A 20,480-nucleotide genomic window follows, 5' to 3' on the forward strand; every position below is an offset into this window, starting at 1 on the left:
GCCTACACCAACCCTCACTAACGGTTTGTTTGCGGCCAGGAAACTGTCTCCTAAGAGGAAATATATTATTCTATAATTTCCTTAAAATATTGAAAGTGGAGTTCAGCTGTGAGAGCCCAACCTGCATGCATTGGCACTGTGTGCGGGAGGACATGGCTGAAGAAGGGCTTTGGGAACTAGGGCCTGGTCTGGCTTTTGACTTGGGAAAGCTGGCTGGGAAGAAGAGGTTTTCTGTTCCTCAGCCCAGCAGGGCCTTGAACATATTCAGCCTCAACTACTAAAGGACTTGAAGAAAATATGCTCTGGAATTAAGTCATTTACAACCCTGGAACCCACAGAGTAGTGGTATATTGGGGAAAACTTGATCGAAACCTCGGCATGCCAATGCGCAGGACTCCTTGGTATTCTTTAGTGAGATTTTAGTCTGGATATTAGTGGTCATCAAGGAGTCCATGGATAAAAGTCAGGAGTTCGGGGTTGGGGATTTAGCTCAGTGGTAGAGTGCTTGCCTAGGAAGCGCAAGGCCCTGGGTTCAGTCCCCAGCTCCGGAAAAAAAAAGAACCAAAAAAAAAAAAAAAAAAAAAAAAGTCAGGAGTTCGGGGCTTGGGAGATTGCTCAGCACTGGCTACCCTTCCAGAGGACCCAGGTTCAATTTCCAGCACCCACATAACAATTCATAGCTATCTGTACCTCTAGTTCTAGGAGATTTGGACAGAAATATTGTACTTCCTTAAAGTACCCAGCCAATGAGGCAATAGAGAGGGCAGGGACTTGTGATCGGGATCATAAAAGCCACTGTTTCCATGAAAACATGTGGCTCATTTTGCCTTCTGCTTAAAATGAAAAGGAAACTGTCTCACTTTCAGGATTCAGTCTCTTTCCATAAGTAGTTATTACAGAAAAAGGATCTTGCTTCTCACACCCACAAAAAGAGTCAAAAGTTATCTGTGGCACTAATCTCAGTCTCTGATCTGGGGGACTCATCATCAGAATATGTAAACAGGACAAAGGAAACATGTGAAGGAATTAAAAAGTGAGGTGGGGTGGGGGTGTTGCAGTCACTGTTCTATTGCTGTGGAGAGACACCATGACCACAACTTTTCTAAAGGACAGCACTTAACTTAGGCTGCCCTACAGTTCAGAGGTTCAGTCCATTGTCACTATGGAGGGGAGCATACATGGTACTGGAGAAGTTGAGGATTCTACATCTGGATCCTCAAGCAGCAGGAAGAAGAGAGACATACTGGGCTTGATTTGAGCATTTGAAACCTCAAAGTCCACTCTCAGTGACACACTTCCTCGCACAAGGCTGTATCTCCTTATCCCTCTCAAGTAATGCCATTCCTTCATGCCCAAGTATTCAAGTCTATGAGCCTGTAGAGGCCCTTCTTATCCCAGCCACCCAGGAATGTGGCAGTAAGACACCAGCTTCATGCACAAGGCTCTGGGTCCAATCTCCAGTTCTTCCTTCTCCAAAAATGGGGATTCTGGGTGGTGGCTACTTAGGTGACAGTAGAACTAGAAAGTGATAGAATGTCAAAGCCTCACCACTGTTCTCAGAGCAGGTAGGAGTGTAGGAAGGTGAGTCTGCCAGATGTCAAAGGTAGCTGGGGCCACAGAGATTCCCAGACCTCTACTGGGGGTAGAGCAACCCCACGCACACACCAAGTTCTGGCTTCTCCTTTCATCCCGTGATTTTCTTCCTGATGCCTGATCAGAAAGTAACTCCTGAGGAGCCCAAAGGACCTAGATGACTAGGGACCAGAATGGAAAGGAAAAGGTATGGCCAGGATCCAGGGCAGCAAGTCCACCTGAGAACCTCATCAGCCCTTCCTCTATGGCCTTGAACTCCATGAGTGTTCTCAAGGTCCACACACTCCCAGCTGAACCACTGCAATAGTTTGGAAACTAAATTTAACGTGTTGACTAAATTTATTGTCAATACAAGGCCCACCTGGCCTGACTACTGAGCGCTCTGGGGGGCGAGCCTCTGTTGCAGCTCCACTGGTAAGGCACTACAAAGCAGTTAGACAACAGGCATGGTATTCACAAGAGGAATGCTGGGACCTCAGAATTCCAGCTTTTCTGTTTGTACATCTGGAGTGATTAGCTGGCCACCTCTTTCCTGCTTATCATATCCATAGTAGCCAGTCATGTTAGGCTATAGACACTACTGAGAGACATAAAGTGAAGTAATGGGACCCTCATATTGATTTATTCAGCAGCAGCCAAGCCGGTCTAGAAAATACAGTAAATATGGGTGGTGTCTGTGTGAACTAAAACAATCACTGGCTTATTAGCTCTTGGCACCCGGAACAGGCCTGGGATTGATGCCTGGGATCCCTCTGATCTTATCTATTTTACAATTGAGCCAGTCTTCCCACTTCTTTGTAAGAATTACAGTTTTACATCAATTACATTTCAATTAGCATTGCAGATCTCCCTTTCCCTACCACTAGCAGGCTGCACACATACTGAATGTCAATATTTTATCTCATTTTATTATGCTAATCGCATGAGGAGCCCAGAGGTGCTGAGTTCTTGCTGGAGTCTGAGCTGTCCACTTTACTCAGATGCACCATTTACAAGCAGTCTGCTTTCCCGGGCAGGCATTTCCCACATCCACAAACGTGCAAGGCTAATAGCCGGAGTAAAGAATGTGTCTGCCTAATTGACCTCCTCCTCATCAGGCGTCTGGATATGGAGAAGTCATGCAACAACTAACTTCTCTGTGCATTTGTCAGCTACCAGCATGCCCTGCAGCTGGCAGATGCAGAAGTGGCCAAAGCTGAAGAAGAGAAGGTCAGAATCAGGTCTAGGAACTGAGCACTTCTCTGTCCTGTGCTTGATCTGCTCCTCTTGTGGCTCTGCTCTGCGTGGATGCCAGGGCTGACATCCAACTATCATGATAGTGACCATTCCACAAAAGAGCAAATCACTGTACTCCGTACCTCTGCTCCCACAGGAAGCCGACAGTCCCCACTGAAGGAGGAATGTATGAGCAAAGTCTGTGACATGAAAATGTGCACGTTCTTAAACAAGTGCCCTGGAGCAAGATCCCAGCAGCAGGGTAGAGGGTGTTAGGTCCAGCAGGATGAGTCTGCACAGACCAGCCTTGCCAGGACCCCTGGGACAGCTCTTCAGAAAGCATCTGTAGTTTACCCTGCTACTCTGATGGAAGAAACAGGCCTTTGGGGCCCTGCTTCAGAGCTTCTACCAGCCAATCCTTCCAAATGAGAGGTAAGCACAGGACAGACTCTGGGTACCCTCCTGGCCCAGTGAACTACGGCTCATTTTCTCTTCTGTCTGAGACACTGCCACCCCATCCTCCATGCTTGATGCTGTCCCAGTCCTTCACAGATGCCTAACCCTGTTCTACTCCACTTCTGTCTACTTCCTCCCCTCCCTTCCTGGTCTTCTTCCACTCATCTGGACATGTCCCCTCACTTCCTGTTTCTCCTCCAGTTTCCTGTCTTTCCCCCTCACTTAGTCACATAGATCTTCATGTCTCTGAGTCCTGCTCAGATAAGAACCTTAGCACAGACTGGTTCCACCTGCCTTGTGTGGTTCTCAGTGATGATATTAAAGGCGGAATTATATTTTAAAAAAAAATGCTGTTGCGTTTACCATGGTAACTTTGTATGTGAACTCATTTGGAACTAAGATTGCTCCACACACAATTACAGAGCATGAGGTCACACCGGAACCTGAACCACACAGAAAGACCTGTCCCGGGGGAGAGAAGAGGAGGAGAAGGAATTCATAGGCTTGAGAATGAAGCTGTGGTTCAATGGAAGAGCAGTTGATGGGCCTTCCTATAAGACCTAGGGTTCCAAACCCAACACAAGGAAAGAAAAGAAGGGAGGGAAGGAAGGAAGAAAAGAAAGAAGAGACTGAAAAGAGAGGTGAAAGAGGAAGGAGGGAAGGAGGGAGAGAGGGAGAGAGGGAGAGAGGGAGAGAGAGGAGAGAGGGAGAGAGAGAGAGGGAGAGATGGAGAGAGGGAGAGAGAGAGAGAGGGAGAGAGGGAGAGAGGGAGAGAGGGAGAGAGGGAGAGAGGGAGAGAGAGGAGAGAGGGAGAGAGGGAGAGAGAGAGGAGAGAGGGAGAGAGAGGGAGGGAGAGAAAGAGGGAGAGAGGGAGAGAGGGGGAGAGGGAGAGGGAGAGAGGAAGAGAGGGAGAGAGGTAGAGAGAGAGGGACAGAGGGAGAAAGGGATCTTGTGCGGGTTTGCATATGCTTGGCCCAGGGAGTGGCACTATTAGAAGGTGTGGCCTTGTTGGAGGAAGTGTGTCACTGTGGGGTGGGCTTGGAGACCCTCCTCCTAGCTGCCTGAGGATGCTCAGTCTGCTCCGGCTTCCTTCAGGCAAAGATGTAGAGCTCAGCTCCTCCTGCACCATGCCTGCCTGGATGTGGCAATGCTGCCCTGCTCCTGCCTTGATGATAATGGACTGAACCTCTAAACCTGTAAGCCAGCCCTAATTAAATGTTGTCCTTATAAAACTTACATTGGTCATGGTGTCTGTTCACAGCAACAAGACCCTACTAACTAAGACAGTCCTTATATTTTCTAGGGGTCCACTTTGGGAACCTATCTGCTTAGTGCTCAGTGCTGTTGTTTGTTTTAGGCTAGTTTATTGGCCCTCTGCCAAATGACTAGAGATTAGGGTCTGGACATCTTTGGGATTTTAGGGCTTTATTCTGCTTCCCACATTCATCCATTCTAATGAAAACACTGACTCCCTTCTTTTCTTCCAGGGTATGGGCACAGCCAGGGCCTCTGCTCTCCAGAGAGGATGGTAGCCTGAGCAGGTTAGGTCACTGCAGAGGAAGCTCTCATAGACTTAAGAGAATCGGCTGACACACTAGACAGAAACACAAAGGAGCAGCACAAGTGAGTCTGGGGTTGGCAGCAGTGGTGGGAGCACAGAGTCACTATTTCCTAAGCAGAAGAAAGGCATGTCTGGAGGAAGAGGAGGCTACAGACCAGGTCTGCTGGGAAACATTTGGTGATAGTAGGATGCAGAAGTCTAAAAGCCAGGGAAGATGCAAAAAGCTGGAATTGTCTGTATGTAGGTAACTTAGACACAGGAGACCTGAGGAAAACCTCTTGACACTGGAAAGAGATTTGAGGATGGAGATAGCCGTTCCAGAGACAGGAAATGAGAGGTTGGCAAAGAGGTTTGAGAAGGAGAAACAAGGAAAGTCAGGGAAAACTGGAGAAAATCTGGAATCCCAGATGTGAGTAACCCACAGAATCCACTGCTATGGGGCTGGAGAGATGGCTCAGCGGTTAAGAGCACCCGACTGCTCTTCCAGAGGTCATGAGTTCAATTCCCAGCAACCACATGGTGGCTCACAACCATCTATAAAGAGATTCGATGCCCTCTTCTGATGTATCTGAAGATAGCTACAGTGTACTTATATATAATAAATGAATAAATCTTAAAAAAAAAAGAAGAATCCACTGCTAGATGCAAACTAAGAATTAATTGGCAACACCACAGGCTCTGAGCCTGGGGGGAGGAATTCCAGGGTCATGGAAGAGCAGGGCTAAAGTGTAATGGGTCCACAGACTATGGAAGATGGCCAGTAGCCAGGGGAGAAACAGCAAGGAAATTTAGCATCTGAATTCCAAAATACACCCCAAAGCTACAGAGTTCAAAACAGAGTTGAGGTGGGTGTGGTAAACTCAATATGTTGGCTCAGGGGATGACATGTGTGGCCTTGTTGGAATAAGTGTGGCCTTGTTGGAGGTAATGTGTCACTGTGGGGGTGGACTTGGAGGCCCCCATGCTAAGGCTCTGCCCTGTGTAGAATGAGACACGCCTCTTGGCTCCCTTCTGATTAAGATGTAGAACTTTCAGCTGCTCCTCTAGCACCATGTCTGTCTGCATGCCACCATGCTTCCTGCCATGATGATAATGAACTGAACCTTTGAAACTGTAAGCCAGCCCCAATGAAATGTTTGCCTTTATGAGAGTTGCCTTGGTCATGGAATGGGATAAACACATGTCAATGGGACTAGCCTCACTTGCATAGTCAACATGTTTTTACTGAGTTACTAAGACAGGCCAACACCGAAGGGATAGTCTGCTCTAAACAGATGCAAGAACAACTGAATATCCATGGAAAAAAGAAAGGTAGCTCTTGTATTCTTTTTTTTTTTTAAATACAGGCTGTGAAGACCCAGTTTCTGTTCCTAGAGTCTATATCAGTGTACAATGAACTACAACTCCACTTCCAGCCTTCACAGACAGGCACCAGGAACACACATGGTACACAGACAAAATAAAAATAAAAAAAATCTTAAAAAAGATAAATAGGGGGGCTGGAGAGATGGCTCAGCGGTTAAGAGCACTGACTGCTCTTCCAGAGGGCATGAGTTCAATTCCCAGCAACCACGTGGTGGCTCACAACCATCTATAAAGAGATCTGGTGCCCTCTTCTGGCCTGCAGTCACATATGCAGGCAGAATGCTGTACATAAAATAAATAAATAAATCTTTAAAAAAAATCTTTAAAAAAAAAAAGATAAATAGGGACACCCAGATAACCCCAGCTGACCAGAGGCCCAGGATCCTCTACAATGAGCAAATTAATGGTGGAGAAGTGGGAGCTAAAGGGAAGCATTTATGCACTGTGAAGGGAGGCAGAACTGGAGACACAGGGTAGTGACGTGAATAGCTTTTGCTGCCACATGAGGCCATGGTGAGGTCCTGGCCCATGCTGTAGCCAAGGATCATGTCTGGATCCGTGGCCCTGCAGGAGCAGAGGTCTATGTCTATGAGCCAGGGGAAAGCAGGCCTGAGGCTTCCAGAGGGACAGACTCCAGAGCTTTGCAGGAAAGCCATGACAGGACACATTCCAGAACCACCACTGCAGGATGGCCACAAAAATTAGCTGAAGTTAGAACACCTACAGAGATACTGTTTATGTCACAGGGTGCTCAGACTGATCTACTAAACAGCATGGCAAAAACAGGACAGACTTACATCACAGTTGCTTTGACGGGTTCACTATCAGAATGAAGGCGATTGGTGCAATAAACAGCATCAGGAGAGCTCAGTATTAAACTGTCATTTTGTCAATAAAACGTCATTTCATCAATATAATGTCCATGTGCCTGAATGCGTCTGCATAGTTAATTCTGCTGATGCATTAGGGAATGTTTTACACACTATTAATCAAAAAGTAGTGTCAATAGAAGGGCAGTATATAAACCCAGACATAGAGATTGCAAACCTCTCTGAAAGCGCTATTCCTAACAAGAAACTTTTCATCTAAGAATATTTGTATTTTTTTTCGTAAAACTGCAATTTGAAAAATTAGTCAGTCAATGGAAAACTATTAAAGTAATATAGAAAAATCCCTTGGGAAATTAATTTCTACAAAACATTGTTTGATAGATTGCACTTAATATTTAAAAAGTCTTCTGAAGATAAAAAGGGTCAATTGTTGGTGCTTCTGGATGGTTCTACTACCTGGAACCTGTCAGAGTTATGAGTCTTTGAGCACAGCCTGAAGCTGCAAGGCTCCAGACATCTCTGTGAAATTTGAGTTGTTTTAGAATATCCTGATTTCCCACCTGCTAGCAGGAAAAGTAGCTTTTTGTAACTGGACAAAGTCCCTGATTCTTCACTGTGGGCCAAGGACTGCTCCTACTCTTGCTCCAGCCTGGGACTGTTGGCACTTCCCCCTTTCTCTCCTGGCCTTACTCATGTCCTGACCTAGCCCTCTTCTCCTGGCCTGAGCCTGCATCCCTCTGAGAGGCCTCTGAGACCCAGATTCTCAAAGGTCCTCATCCTGGCACCGCAGTATTCAGGGACCACTTGGGATCAACAGAAATAAGAGACCACAGAGAAAATTTCCACAGTGACAACTGCCAGACCTTGAACCCAGCACAACTGGCTCAGAGACCTCACCTGCCAAGCTGGGGTTACTGGGAGCAGTGGCCTCACCTGCTCCATTCACTATTGCTGCCTTAGGGAAGCAGTCATGGTTCTAGATCCAGTGACAGTGCATCTGCATCTGTATTCCTAGGGCTAACACAAGCTTTCCCATGGGACATTCTACTCCTCTAGCAAGGATTTTTCCCATTGTGTACATCTGAAAGGAAGGGTTAATACCAATACCAACGGTTCACTGAAGCAGTAAGGTTTTATGGTGGTTGGGAATGTGCTAAGAAGTACAGCATTCGCCTAGCATATAAGCCTGGATTCAACCCCAAGTAACCTAGTGATTGGCTTACAGAAGCTGCCAGTTTGATAAGGGTTCAGAGCCTCTGATCTAGCTTCTGCTACTGCTCTTCTCTGAGATTGACCCTATTCCTGACAGGACACCAGACCATGCTGTGGTGGGTTAAATAAAAGTGCCCCCCCAGGCTCATATATATTTAAATACTTAGTCATCAGGGAGTGGCACTATCTGAGAAGGATTAGGAGGTGTGTCCTTGTTGGAGATAGTGTGTTACTGGGGGTGGGCTTTAAGGTTTCAAAAGTCCATGCCCAGCCAGTGTTCTTGTTTCTCTCTCTCTCTCTCTCTCTCTCTCTCTCTCTCTCTCTCTCTCTCTCTCTCTCTCTCTCTCTCTCTCCTTTCTCTGTTTACCTGCAGATCATGATGTAACTCTCAACTACTTCTCCAGTGCCATGATGACAATGAACTAAGGTTTACAAGTGAGCAAACCCTCAATTAAATGCTTTCTTTTTTTTTTCTTTCGACACATATGTAGGTGCTGGCTTTAGAATCAGAGACAATGGTGGAAGGGACTTGGGAGGAAGAGAGGAGGGGGAGAGGGAAAAGGGGGCAGGATCAGGTGTGGGAGGATATGGGGATGATATACAAAAGATCAGGAATTTGAACAGAGGTGTGTAGCAATGGGAGCTGGGAGCTGGGGGTTGCAAGTCCCATATGCCAGGAAAGCAAGAGGTTTCCAGGACCCAATGGGGATGAGATTAGCTGAAATGCCCAACAGAGGGGAGGGAAAACCTGTAAAAATTATATTCAAAGGTTAGGCAAGGCTCCCAGTTGAAGGATGGGGCCACCCACTCATCTCCAAATTTTTAACCCAGAATTGCTCCTGTCTAAAGGAAATACGGAGACAAAGAGTGGAGCAGAGAATGAAGCAAAGGTCATCCAGAGACTGACCCACCTGGGGATCCATCCCATAATCAGACACCAAACCCAGTCATTATTGCAGATGCCAAGAAGTGCTTGCTGACAGGAGCCTGATATGGGTGTCTCCAGAGAGGCTCTGCCAGAGCCTTAATGATACAGATGAGGATGCTTGCAGCCAACCATTGGACTGAGAACGGGGTCCCCAATGGAGGAGTTAGAGAAAGAGCTGAAGGAACTGAAGGGTTGGCAACACCATAGGAAGAACAACATCAACCAACTAGATCCCCCAGAGCTCCCAGGGACTAAACCACCAACCCAACAGTATACAGGGATGGACCCATGGCTCCAGCCACATTTGTAACAGAGGATGGCCTTGTCGGGCAATCAATGGGAGGAGAGGCCCTTGGTCCTGTGAAGGCTCGATGCCCCAGTGTAGGGGAATGCCAGGGTGGGGAGGCAGGAGTGGGTGGATGGGAGCTTCCTTATAGAAGCATGGGGAGTGGGGAGTGGATAGGGGGTTTCCGGAAGGGAAACTGGGAAATAGGATAACATTTGAAACGTGCTTCTGGTCTCTTTGGCCTCGCCGGTAGAAGCAAGATGATGAAAGGAACGCCATCCTTTGGAAAGTGTCGCAATTGCCATTGTGGCTCTAAGGCCTACCATCTTCAGAAATCGACCTATGGCAAATGTGGCTACCCTGCCAAGCACAAGAGAAAGTATAACTGGAGTGCCAAGGCTAAGAGATGAAACACTACCGGGACTGGTCGGATGAGGCCCCTAAAGACTGTCTACCGCAGATTCAGACATGGACTCCGTGAAGGAGCAACACCTAAACCCAAGAGGGCAGCTGTGGAAGCATCCAGTTTATCTCGAGGATTTCAATCCGTCATAAAATAAATGCTCTGGTTTAAAAAAAACTAAAAAACGGGGGCTGGAGAGAGCGCTCAGAGGTTAAGAGCCCCGACTGCTCTTCCAGAGGTCCTGAGTTCAATTCCCAGCGACCACATGGTGGCTCACAACCATCTGTAAAGATCCGATGCCCTCTTCTGGTGTATCTGAAGATAGCTACAGTGTACTTATATGTAATAAATGAATAAATCTTTAAAAAGAAACCTAAAAACAAACAAAAAATCTAAAAAAAAAAGAAGCATAAATAAACTACCCAATAATAAAACAACAACAACAACAACAACAACAATAATAATAATAATAATAATAATAAAGAATCAGAGACACATGGCTTCCATCTTTGCTCTGCTTCACACCATCTCTATAGTTCCAGCCAAAAAGCCTAAGCCACCTCATTCTGTGGGACTGCCCTGCTTTTGGACCCTACATGGCTTCTGTGATTAGGGAATTCTTTAGCTTGGACAGTGTGAAAAAAACAGAGACCAAGAGAACATCATTAGAAGATTCCCGTCCTCTAGGGCCTGGCAGAGCAGTCCCCTGAATTGCTCAACCACTCATTACTTGCTCAAAAACCAAGCAAGAGCCAATCTGGAAAAGCCATCAGGACACCTGGTCACAGCTAGAGAGACCGAGGTTGGAAACTCCCAAAGTCAATATGAGTAGAATCCAACAGACCTGGGTGCCCCATTCGGGGAACCGTGTCTCCAGCACACAGCCACCCCATCCACCCTCACTTCCAACCAAGGGTTCGTGCTTGGAAGCAGCAGATCAACTACCTTAGCAGGCTACCAGCCTCTCTGAGCCTTCCTCCCTGGAGCTGTGAAGTGAGCCGAGTTAACATTGTGCTGATAGTCTGGAAAGAGCGCAGTCCCAGGCGTGTACGTGGTACCTCACACGAGCCTTCTTTCCATCTCCTCTGTTAAATACTTTATTTTTAACACGAAAATAAGAGAATTAGTGGAACATTTTGTTTTCTCATGAAAATTTTCAAGAATGACACTTGACACACTTAACTCCAAAGGGCAAAGAAACACTGGTGGAGGTCACCTGACACAGTCTTTTAAAACCTCTTTAGCTGGAAAGACAGATATTATTAGCTCTGTATATCACTAAGAGGCCCATGTTGGAATCTAACAGTCCTTATTAATTTAATTATCAAATCAAATTTGCAATCATTACAATATCTTTGCAAAGAAAAATTGTATTATCAATATATTTCCCATCAAGTATTCCTAGGAGCTTACAATTATCTGTAGATATATTCATATTCAGGAAGAGGTTCTGTGTGTTAAATATTTTATTTCCATCTGATAGCACTTATCATCTAAAAACGTTTTATAACAGTTTGGAAAGGAATATCTTTTAAGTTCTAGGCTGTCAGTTAAAAGGAAGGTAATGTTTATGCATATTTTTGACTGGCTGCAGCCGAGCAGGTACCTTCTCTTGCTGGTGATATAATTATGAGAGAGTCACTAACCAGACATCATTTAGGATGAGGAAAGGTGACAGTGATGCCAATGTTGAGAATATTAATAAAATCTGTCCTGAATTGCTCTTTAAATCAATAACCCTAATAAGGGCTTAGATCTCTGATGTACGGGCAACTCACAGGAGGGGACAGCTCAGAGGGTCTCTGTCCCATGGACCAGAAAGAATCCCCAGATTTGCTTGGTAGGTTGTCAAATATAATGCTTTATTTTAAATAGATTGATATGCAACTACTAGATTTTCAGGTGAGTGCTTCCCAGTACAAAACTTAGGGCACAGTGGCACGCTCCTTTAATTCCAGCACTTGACAGGTAGAGACAAGTGGGTCTCTGTGAGGCTGAGACCAGCCTGGTCTACATAGTGAGTTCTAGGATAGCAGGGTTATAGAGTGAGACCCTGACTCAAAAGAAGAAGAAGAAGAGGAGGAAGTGGAGAAGGAGGGTGGGAGGGGGGAGGAGGGGGAGGAGGAAGAGGAGGAAAGGCAGAAGAGAAGGAGAGGAAGAAGGAGCTGCCAAGTAAATAAACTACAGAAAGATAATGACAGATAAATCTATTGCAATTTACTTTGTTTTGTTTTATTTTATTTTATATGTATGAGTATTTTGCTGCATGGTGCCCACAAAGGCTAGAAGAGGGCATTGAAACAAACTCTCATAGTAAATTTTCATTAAAAAACAAACAAACAAGAAAACACAGACTAAAAGAATACACAAACTCAAAAGGCAACTTGAGTTTAATCCCTGGGGTCTACGTAATGGACAATAGACTCCTACAAGTTGTCCTCTGACCTTATATGCGCTTCATCCCCCACACTCCATACACAGAAAGTAAGTAAATATGTGCATACATAGATAAGATTAAATGTCTTAAAAGCATATGGCTGGCTCCACTCTACTCTGTGGAAGATTAGGTATTATTCATTAGAAGTTCTCACCCCCAAGGACATATACTCTGCTCTCACTGCCCAGCCCCTGGTATATACTGTCCTGGGCTCAGGCTGGCTCAGGCTATGAATCTTAGAACCAGCAAAGCCTACGCTCTTTCCAAAATGCTAAAACAAAGAAATAAACTTGACTTGATTGTGATAGAAATAAACTTGACTTTTACAAATTCCTTGTGAAGTGGTAGCTCAGGCCCACCACTTGGGAAGCTGAAACTGGAGGATTACTGCAAGTTGAATGCCAGCCTGAGCTATGTAATGAGTTGCCAACCAGCCTGGACTATATAGTAAAATTCTGTCTCAAAAACAAAACAACCCACCTAGGGACATCCTAATTGCCGGATGGTGGTGGCACACACTTGGGAGGCAGAGGCAGGCAGATCTTTGTGAATTCAAGGTTAACCTGTTCTACAGAGGGAGTTTCAGAACAGCCAGAGTTATTACACAGAGAAATCCTGTCTCGAAAAACAAAAAAACAGGCTGGAGAGATGGCTCAGTGGTTAAGAGCACTGACTGCTCTTCTAGAGGTCCTGAGTTCAATTCCCAGCAACCACATGGTGTCTCACAAACTATCTGTAATAGGATTTCTTCTGGTGTGTCTAAAGAGAGCTACAGTGTACTCACATACATTAAATAAATAAATAAGGGGTTGGGGATTTAGCTTAGTGGTAGAGCGCTTGCCTAGCAAACACAAGGCCCTGGGTTCGGTCCCCAGCTCCGAAAAAAAAAATTAAAAAAAAAATAAATCTATCTTTTACAAAAAAAGAAAGAAAAGCCAACAACACCAGAAACAAAAACAAAACAAACAAAAAACAACAAGGAAAAAGAATTCCTTGTAAAATTTCACCAAGAGAGTTTAGAGGTCATAAAAGGTAAGATCTCAATAGGAACCAGAATGAACATCTGCTTTATTCTGTGGCCAAAGGGGTGCTCAACACACAAAGGTCACCCTTGGGAATCTTGCTAAGCACACACATACACACGCGCACACACACACACACACACACACACACACACACACACACACACACACGCACACAGGCACACACACCTGCCTCACCTCCTGATGTTTTACACATGCTTACAAGTTTGTGTTAGGTAGCATTTGTAGGTATCTTTGGCTGCAAGTTGGACACACCACTACAGCAACCAGACAACCAATCATCAAACAGTCCACAAAGTTGGACACACCTCTACAGCAACCAGACAACCAATCATCGAACAGTCCACAAAGAGCCACTAGGTTGTGTGCCAGGTCCTCAGTTCTGCATGCCTTGTAGAAATTTGAAACCTAGCACCTAAAGACTAAACCCCAATGAGCAGTCAGCTGTGTGTTCAAGACAGTCGCCTACTTCAGATTGCTGGAGGACCCCCCCCCCCACTCTTGGTTTTCCAAGGCCCAGCAGCTCTGGTTTAAAAGCAAGGTCAAACTGGCCTGATTTAAGATATCATTAGCTGTTTATACAGTACCAAAGCAGCCTATGACGTATGAAAGATGACTTTCCAATCTCAGGGAATAAATCAGGTCCTGCAAGTGATTCCACTTAATACTTTGCTTTAGCCAGTAAAATATTACACCTGCTATTACTCAAGGCAAACACAGCCCCTTCCATTTGTTTATTGAGGAAACCATTTATTTGAGGACATTTAATTGCAATAGTGAAGCCTGACTTGGGGGTTAATCCCAGTTTATCGATGCAATTAAAAGCAGTGTGTGCTGTGTCTCATATTTATTATCTAGAGGTAGAATGTTGACACAACCCGGTGTCGAGATGGGTGTGCTTGAGAATATCCTCGCTGTGTGAGGTGTAAGGCAGGGTTGCTGTCACACGAACACCAAGTGCTGCTCAGCTGTGTCAGCGTTTGCATAATCTAATTGGGGAAAGACTTCTAATTTGATTTTACTTGGAGCAGTATGAGTTCAAATTGTTATATGGATCCAGTGGTGTTTGGTTTCTTGTCAATGATTCATGGGATCTTAATGCAGGTGGGCAAACCCTCTCTTCATCACCAGCTTGTCAGCATTCATAATCACCATGCCCTGAACCTCACCTCCTGGCCCTTCCCTGATTGCTGGGGCTAGCTCCTGGGTTACTACCTCTCATCTAAGACAATGTCTGGCTGTCCACCCCCAGGACCTGTCTCCCTCATACACACATACCTGAATGTAGTGAGAGGGGACTGGAAAGCCTGCCCCTTGTTGAGATCATGATACTCAACTAGACAAAGCCACCAAAATGTATCTTTTGAGTGAGATAAATAGGTCAGCAGGTATTCACTGTGCAAGCACTAGGTCTTAAATTTGGACCCCAGTACCCACAAAAATTTTTTTTCTTTTAATGTCTTTTGGGTTCGGAGAATTGGCTTAGCAGTTAGCACTGGCTGTCCTTGCAGAAGACTGTGCTTCGGTTTCCAGCCCCCACAAGGCTTGTAGTCTTCTGTAACTCCATTCCCAGGAATCTATGCCTTCTTTGGCTTTCTCAGGCAACAGACATTCATATGGCCCATATGTGTATATGTGTATATATATTCATATATGTGTTCATGCTAATGTATATTTATTAACACATCCATATATATGCAAAATATTCATATACATAAAATAAAATAAATAATGTTTTAAAATTTCTCCTTTAGAAAGTACCTCCACTCACTTTAGAAATTCAGAGCTCTTCTTGGCATGGGGTGGTGCACACCTTTAATCCCAGTGCTCAGGAGGCAGAGGCAGGCAGATCTATGTGTTTAAGGCCAGCCTGCTCTACAAAGCAAGTTCCAGGACAGCCTTATCTTGAAAAAGCAAAAGGGAGAGAGGGAGAGAGGGAGAGAGGGAGAGAGGGAGAGAGGGAGAGAGAGAGAGAGAGAGAGAGAGAGAGAGAGAGAGAGAGAGACTGTAGTCAGAAGAAAGAAATCCAGCACTCCAAAGAGCATCAAAATCAGATTAGAACACTATAAGAAAAAGGAAATCCCAAATACCCAGAGATGCAAAAACAGCAACAGAATACCAGTGAACTTAATTTTAAAAAAAATACACTGAAAGGATTGTTCAAGAGTTGGTGAGACAGCTTAGTGGGTAAAAGTTCTTGCCACTTAAGCCTGAGGACCTGAGTTCAATGGACATGGTAGAAGGAGAGACCCAACTCCTATAAGTCATCCTCTGACTTCTACACAAGCAGTGACATGTGCATGCCCTATACTACACTACACAATACTCTCTCTCTCTCTCTCTCTCTCTCTCTCTCTCTCTCTCTCTCTCTCACTCACACACACACATACACACACACACACACCATATGATACAGACCACACACACTATACACAAAGAATGTAATAACTATTTAAAAGAATCAGCAGCAACATCTCTACATACAGTCATGGATCAGCTGAAAAGGCAATTAAAACAATATCGTCTGTACTAATACCAAAAAATAAAGAAAAAGAAAAATAGCCAAGTGCACATCTTAATTCTAGCACCAAAGAGACAGAAGCTGGTGAATCTCTGTAAGTTCCAAAACGGCCAAGACTAGACAGAGAGACCCTGTTTGAAAAAACAAACAAACAAACAAACAAACAACAAAAACCCAGAAGACAAAGAAAGAAGAAGAAAAGTAAGGGGAAGGAAGAAAGGAGGAAGAGAATGGAGGGGGAAAGAAAGAAGAGGGAGAAGATACTTTTGCATAGATTCAACAGAGTTGAAAGGTTACATACCTTGAAACCATAAACCACCAATGAAGGATACAGAAGGCTACAAACAATAAGCCAGATATCACAGAGAGAAGGGCCAAATTCATGCATCTGAATTCAGACTGAAAGATGTCTTATTGCCCAGAAAGATCTCATGATTCAATGATACAGTGTGTCATGCCTGTAATCTCAGATATTGTAAGTCTGAGGAAGAAAGATTGCCATGAGTTCAAGGCTAGCCCAGATTACAAATGAATCCATTCGCATTTGCAGAATGGAAGATTGTTCCCTTCCCCTCCCCGCCCCCCCCCAAAAAAATCAAACAGGGATTGGAGAGGTAGCTCAGTGGTTAAGAAGAGCATTAGCTGCTCTTTTTGAGGATCTGAATTTGGTTCCCAGAACCCACATGGTAGTAAAGAACCATCCATAACTCCAGTTCCAGAAGATCCTGCACCCACTTCTGGCTTCTGCAGGCACAAGACATACGTGTACTTAGTGCCCATATATAGATACAGACAAAACACTCATTCATATAAAAAATGACATAAACAAACTTAAAACATTTTAAACAAAAAGTAACAGTAAAAAAAAGAAAGAAGGAAGGAAAGAAAGAAAAGAAAAGATCATAACAAACCTCAAATAACCAAAAACAAGGAGACGTCACACTCTGATTTCAAGCTATATTAGAAAACTACTATCATCAAAACAGTATGGTATCATCTACAGATAGACATTTGGACCAATGGAACAGAATCAAGGACCCAGAAATAAGCCCGTATGTTCATATTTAACCAGTATCTGATCTGGGTGCTAAGATTTGGGACTTGAAAGGGCAATGTTGGGTTGGGGATTTAGCTCAGTGGTAGAGCACTTGCCTAGCAAGCTCAAGGCCCTGGGTTTGGTCCCCAGCTCCGAAAAAAAAAAAAAAGGCAATGTTGAAACTACGTGTCTCTAAGCAGAAGAGTGAACAGGGCTTTTCAGCATCAACCACCACAAAAATTAACTTCAAATGGATTAAAAACTTAAATATGAGACCTGTACCTATACAATTCTTTTTTTTTTTTTTTTGAGCTGGGGATCGAACCCAGGGCCTTGCCCTTGCTAGGCAAGCGCTCTATTGCTGAGCTAAATCCCCAACCCCAACCTACACAATTCTTAAAGAAAACATCCTCCTTCTCTTTTTCTCACTGCCTTCTTTTCTTTTTAAATTTTAGTTTATGCAGGAGATGGTAGCACATGCCTTTAGTCCCAGCACTTGGGAGGCAGAGGCAGGCAGATCTCTATAAGTTCAAGGCCAGTCTGATCTACAGAGCAAGTTCAGGACTGCTAAGGCTACAGAAAGGAAAATTAGTTTGTGTGTATGGATGTATTGTTTGTAGGTATATATGTGTACCCTATGTGTCTGGTGCTATAAAGGTCAGAAGAGGATGTTGGTTTCCCTGGAACTAAAGTTATAGACAATTGTGAGCTACCATGTGGGTACTGGGAAATGAACCCAGTCATCTGGAAGAGCAACCAGTTCTCTTAATTGCTGAACCATCTTTCCAATCCCAAAGAAAATTCCTTAAAACCAATCTTGGAAATGGTTTTTGTTTTAATGTGTTTATCTATAAGTATAGGGGGTTGAAAGACAGCTCGGTGGTTAGGAGCGCTGACTGCTGCTCCAGACAGCCAACAACACAAAGCGGTTCTACCGTGGGTCCCAAGGGCATCTGCTATCCTCTTGTGGTCTCTGAGGTCAGTAGATATGCATGCAGTAAATAGTCATACACGTAGGCATAATACTTATACATGTACACACAAAACAATAAGTCTTTAAAACATAAACATATGAACAACAAATATGAAAATAGACAGATGGTATTATAAAACCTCTCCGAGCAGATGAAAAGGTCGCTATTCAGTGAGAGGAAGCATCCCTGAACAGACAGAAGACCTGAACAGACACCTTCCCACAGCAAACACAAATGGCCAAGTACAGAAAAGAAAAGCAGCTCATCACACCCCCAACCCCCACGCCAGCCTCCAAGGAGACACAGGTCAAAAGCACCTTCTAGAAGGGCTGTAATCATAAAGACATAAAGACAAGAGGCCTGTGTTGGAAAGAATGTGGAGGAAAGTGAACTTATGCACACCACCGTGGGCGTGTAACTTATTCCTACTAGAATGAATGGCAGGAAGATTCCTCAAAAATGTAAAAATAAAATTGCCATGCGACCCAGCAGCATTTTCCAAAAGGAATCAAGCCAACATCTTAAGTGGTATCTGCGTCCCTGTGTCCATTGTAAAAATATTCAGAACAGCCACAACAGGAAAAACTTACCAGATGCCAGAGTGTGCTCACTGCTGAATATCATCCAGCCATAAATAGAAGGAACTCCATTTTTCCCTTGATCTGAAATGGATAGAGCACAAAGGCATTCTGGTAAGTTACACAAAGGAAGCCTTGCCCTCAGAATCAAACTATCAGACTGAGAGTAGAATGCTGTTTATACTGCACAACCTGCTCTGAGGGTACAGACTTCTAATTAAACAAAAGGAATGGATTCCAGAGGTGCAAATGTGGTGCCGGCAGCTTGCCAGGTACCAGCTGCTTGGCAGGACACACGTGGGTGCACACAGAACAAGTGACTGTGGTGATATAACACACACACACACACACACACACACACACACACACACACAATCCTACTGTTCATCTCATTTTTTGTGGATTTGCCAATTATTCCCTTAAAACCCCTACTCTCCTCTAATGACTATTAGTTCTGTTCTTCTGCTTACTTTTCTATAATCTGCATTTTGGATTTTATATTAAAATCTTTATGTGCGTTTATGTTTAACATGTGCCCTTCGGGAGTTGTGTCCAGTGAAGGAGCTATCTCCTAGCCTCCTGCCCTGCCTGCTCATCCTCTTTCTGTCCTCCCATCAGCATCCCTACAGCCTTGGCTAATCACACTCCTTCTCCCAACTGACTGCTGCACTGGGGTGCTCCACACAGATCACCTCCACTCCCACCACTTGGTATCATAAAATGTTGCAAACACACAGGTGGTTAACTTGTGACTTTATTTTTTAAATAAAGGAGGAGCCCCTCTCTGTTTGCCTACAACCATTACTTCACTAAGGGTTGCATGGTGAGTTTTAAATCCTATTTCTGCAGCTGCATCGCTGGTTGGAATCTTTCTCTCCCGCTTTGTAGACCCAGGAGTGGAAAGCTTTCTGTTCATACAAGGTATGCAAACACTCAGGCCACTGAACTACACTCAGCCAAACCAGCAACTCTTGAGTGACAGAGACTGAGGCTAAGATCTTAGAGGCAGCTGGGGTTGTGACAAGTGTTGTGTCAGCTTACAGGTCACAGGTCACACCTCTCCTGTCCAAAGTCTCCCCTCAGTACCCAGCCATTGAAGGACCTGGACCAAGATCAAGACAAGGCCTGAGATCAGAACAGATTGGATTCAAACTCGGGCTATGCCACTCAACGAATGTGTGATTTGGGAAAAATGAAGTAACCCTGTCTCCTGTGTGTAAAGTGGGGCTGATCACACACAGCAGTCACAGATGGGCTGGAGAGGCGCCTTAGCACTTCAGAAGATGAGTCTGGCTCCCAAGGGTGGCTTCCAATCATCAGCTTAGGGAGAGTCAACGAGTTTCTGAGGTGCTAATATGTGGACAAAGCACTCAAACGAGTGCTTTAAACGAAAGTAAAGTGCGTAGCTAAAAAGTTAATAATATTTGTTTTTCCACACAGGGTTTCTTTGTGGCTGTCCTGAAACTCACTCTGAAGACAAGGCTGGCCTTGAATAGAGATCCACCTGCCTCTTCCTCCCAAGTGCACAACCACCACTTGGCTTAAAAATAAATTTAGGAAGGAGTTTCAGCTGGTTTGAACTGCTTCTCCATGAGCTTTCGTCATCTGTTAAAAACTACAAATGAAAATGCTTCCCTTACATTTGGTTATTTAATGCTGTCAAAATGACTCTGGAGATGGCAAGGTAAAAATTTCAGAATGCTGAAATTGAAACCTAAAGATAAAAAGCCAGTCGACAAGTTAAGTTATGTGGGAAGTAAGAAGACAGGTCGGACATAAGTGGAAGGAATAGGTGCTGCCTCCCAGTGCATTCTGGGAGGACTTTCTATGACAACCCATCACAGATAAACACCAGGCTCTGTGTTTGGCTCTCCCAGAAGCACTTCTCCCTTTCTCCTCCTAACCCTTCTTTTGTTCCCTATTTTTTTTTCACACGAACTGGTCCTCCTCCAAAAGGCTTATGGTCCTCCAGTACAGAAATGGTCTTCTTAGAACCAAGCTGGCCACACAGAGGACCTTAAAAGTTCTTTCTAGCTTAGATC

At 44.5% G+C, this 20,480-nt stretch overlaps 1 long non-coding RNA gene and 1 pseudogene across 1 annotated transcript; both read left to right on the forward strand.

Annotated features, from left to right (window-relative positions):
- Positions 1 to 3,707: 3,707 nt before the first annotated feature.
- LOC134486703 (uncharacterized) lies at positions 3,708 to 20,010 on the forward strand. The gene is made up of 4 exons (XR_010066034.1): positions 3,708 to 3,905; positions 4,360 to 4,460; positions 4,752 to 4,887; positions 19,879 to 20,010. It is a non-coding gene; the product is annotated as an uncharacterized LOC134486703 (long non-coding RNA).
- On the forward strand, positions 9,628 to 11,082 carry LOC134486662 (large ribosomal subunit protein eL37-like; annotated as a pseudogene).
- Positions 20,011 to 20,480: the final 470 nt, after the last annotated feature.

Source organism: Rattus norvegicus, chromosome 4 (assembly GCF_036323735.1).
Source record: "Rattus norvegicus strain BN/NHsdMcwi chromosome 4, GRCr8, whole genome shotgun sequence".
NCBI classification, from domain to species: Eukaryota; Metazoa; Chordata; class Mammalia; order Rodentia; family Muridae; genus Rattus; species Rattus norvegicus.